The sequence below is a fragment of the Sinocyclocheilus anshuiensis genome, unplaced genomic scaffold (assembly GCF_001515605.1).
Source record: "Sinocyclocheilus anshuiensis isolate Anshui unplaced genomic scaffold, SAMN03320099.WGS_v1.1 scaffold1507, whole genome shotgun sequence".
NCBI lineage: Eukaryota > Metazoa > Chordata > Actinopteri > Cypriniformes > Cyprinidae > Sinocyclocheilus > Sinocyclocheilus anshuiensis.
Genome location: NW_015557141.1, coordinates 110,089 through 113,321, shown reverse-complemented (window position 1 = coordinate 113,321; position 3,233 = coordinate 110,089). Strand labels below are relative to the sequence as shown.

Here is a 3,233-nt window from a genome sequence, read left to right as displayed (position 1 = left end):
AATTGATGAATGGTGCTTCAGGGCATACAGGAAATTATTGAACGAATACCACCACTTCGATGTGAGTGGTAGAACTCACTGGCTGGGTTCTGGCATGATCAGAATCAGAATCAGAATCAGAATCAGAAAGAGCTTTATTGCCAAGTATGCTTGCGCAGACAAGGAATTTGTTTTAGTGACATAAGCTTCCAGTACACAGAGACAACAACAACACACAGACAATAAAAAATAAGATGAGCATAAAAAGAATACACATGTAAATATAAATAGACAAATATTGAAAAATAAATCGAAAAATAAATAAATTGTATGTACAGTTGTGCAATAGATGATAGAATGGAATCATCTATAGCACAAACTATAAAACTAGGGATGGGTACCGAGAACCGGTATTTTTACCGGTACTTGCGTTGTTTTATCTCCGTATACTTCAATGTTAACGACGAATTAGAAGCTGCTGCTTGTCATTTCCCTTCACTGAATTATGTGGCCTACGTTTTCTCGATGTACGTGTTATATCCATGCACATGTGCGGTGTGTGTTTGCATGCAATCCGTCATCGCGGCAAGAGTGAAACGTTTGAAAGTGTGGGCTCACGTTACAAAACTAAGCGACACCAGTGTCAGATGCAATATATGCAGTAGTGTAATAGTGAACAAAGGAGGCAACACTAGTAATATAATGAAACATTTACTAACAAAACACAACATCTACCTCAAGCAATGCGCTGTATTATGTCTCGCGGCTCCAGCTCCAACTGCAACTCACAAGACGCATTCACATCAAATGTATGTATATACAAATGTGGCACTGTATATATAAAATTGAAAAATGTAATATCATTTATTTAATAAATTTAATAAATGTAATGTTAGTTATTAAACGAAAAAAACAATGTTTATATGTTAAGTGAAGTTAATATAATATTTATATTATAATAATTTTGTGAAACATTTTGACTGATGTGACTGAACATACAATGGAATAATATTACACTAGTCAACATTTGAAGTGGATCAAAACCTTTCATCAAAGTTGTCCTAAAACCTAAAACCAAGATGCATTCTTGTTTTAGGACAACTTTTAACTTTTTTGATACACTTCAAATGTTGACTACTGTACTGTATATACTGTACTTGATAATGACCCCAATTCGCAACAAATAGAAGTGTTTTTCCTTTAAACTACTGCGCAGTAGGGCCTAGCCTGTGTCTAACCGTGTGTGCGTGTGCGTGTGTGTGTGAGAGAGAGAGATACAGAGACTGGTCAAACCTGTCTGTGGTGCCTTCTCTTTTGACTCATCAGCTCTAAAGTACCCCACACCTTGAACATTTCAACTCCAGGAGGAAAAATGTATCATCTTTCATGCTTTACATATTTGAATTCACAAGAATTACTTTGATATCTCAGCTTTAAAATGTAAATGTAATGTAATTAAAATATAGCCTTAGTCTGGACTTGTCTTTTAGTAAGTCCTCTTACTTTTTAAAGGGGTCATATGATGCGATTTAACACAAAATAATGATCTTTAAAAAAGCATCATATGACCCCTTTAAAGCCGTTTATAGCAGTGCACCGATATATAGACCTCAATGTTTCTGGTTTGTTTTTGTAGGCTCTAGTTTCCTCAAAAGATTTAGTTATTACCCCCAAATTCTTGGAAAGACTCTGTATGTGTCCCTGTGAGGGTATGTTGTGCCCTCTAGCATGCACCTTCAGAATTGCTTCTTTGTTGAAACCTGGCATGTGACGTGACATGCCAAAACAGGAGTTCATGCTAGAGGCGAGTTTGATTGTAGACCTTCTGGAGTTCAAGATTAAGGTTGGACACCTTAAGCTTTAGTTCTGTTGGTTCTTTCTGTTGCTGTAATCATACTGTACTTTAAAGTCCACGTAAAGCAATATTAAATATGTGTTCTGAGTTTGTCACACTACAGAAAAATGTGTTATTAATCACCTAGCCAAATTTGAATGCTAAAAAAAGCCAAATCAAATAAAAATCAAATAAAAAAATAAAAATATAGTAAATAAAAAAACAAAATAAAAATATTATCTGCTTTCAAATGCTGGGGGCATGTCCACAGTCAGTGCTGAAACCACGCCACTCGAATTCACTCTCGCCATACTTTGATCGTTATTTTAGGCAATTTACAAATCCTGGGCAGATTATGTCCCCGGGAAGTGGCACGTCTGGGCACCTTACTCTAGCAGCTTAATTGAATGTACACAGCTATACATGTTTATAATATGCATCTACATGATGATGGCCTAGCTAGCTAGCAAACTATAGGCTGTAGTAACGGTAAAGACAGTAACACACGATTGAGTGGTCGAACCACTAATGCTAATGTGCTCTAGTTATTATAGTGTTGGGGAGTCATAGTGTTCTCGGGTGAATGCAATACTTTGTGAGAGTACTCATAAGGCTTGTGAACGAATGCAAAATCAATGACTAAAACAGTTAAGTGGATAAGCTACAACAGGTAAACATGTTAACTGTGTGGACACTGGGGCTGGGTTGACAATGTCGATTTCTCTATCATCATTTTGATGATCCGATATTGATTGTTAAATCCCAAGATCAATCTCTTAGTCTGTGTTTTTAGCTGATGCGTGAACAGAACTTATAGCACGCTATCCAACAATTGCAGTAAGCTTTGTTGCTTTTGATCGGAAACTCTCAGCTTATGTTTTCTGTCAATTTTATTATGAAATTCAAGCAATAAATGTGGTTTGATGTTCTTTAATGTGCACTGTAAAAAAATTTGTTTGTGTAATTTTAACTATAAATTATTGTAAAAATGCTACGAAAAAACTGTTAAAGGAACAGTTGATGTTGCTAAAAAGAACATTATTTGGTGTATTTGGTGTAATGAAATGTTTATGCGGTTTAATGCATCCAGTGGGGACATAATTATGGATTATAATGACTTATACTGTCTTTTTACACGTTGCGTTGCATCACGCCGCATAAACATAAAACCATGTCTGCATTTGTGATCAGAGAAACGACAAGCAACAAGCGCTACTCTACACTGCTCAAAACTCACTTTTGAATCATTAGTGGCAAATTCTTTAAATATGAAAACGTACCTACAGACTGAGAGTCAGAACAGCCGGCATTGTAGTCTACTCTGCCAGGATCAGGAAACAGTCCTCCATAAAAATGCGCTGCACACATCTGAATATTTGGGTTGAAGTGTTCTGGAACAGTGTTGTAAATACAACTTAAC

The 3,233-nt window shown here is 36.1% G+C and overlaps 2 protein-coding genes across 3 annotated transcripts in view; both read left to right on the top strand.

Moving 5' to 3' along the window:
- myd88 (MYD88 innate immune signal transduction adaptor) overlaps positions 1 to 2,881 on the top strand; it is a 14,650-nt gene extending 11,769 nt beyond the window's left edge. Inside the window, exon 6 of one of the 2 annotated variants that reach the window (XM_016473185.1) lies at positions 2,836 to 2,881. The gene's annotated coding sequence lies outside the window, so the exon portion shown is untranslated. Of the gene's footprint in view, positions 1 to 2,831 lie in introns of both variants that reach the window. The other variant, XM_016473186.1, reaches the window with a different exon arrangement.
- The window catches only part of oxsr1b (oxidative stress responsive kinase 1b), a 73,168-nt gene that overhangs the window by 3,645 nt on the left and 66,290 nt on the right, over positions 1 to 3,233 (top strand). The gene's annotated exons all lie outside the window — the stretch shown is intronic.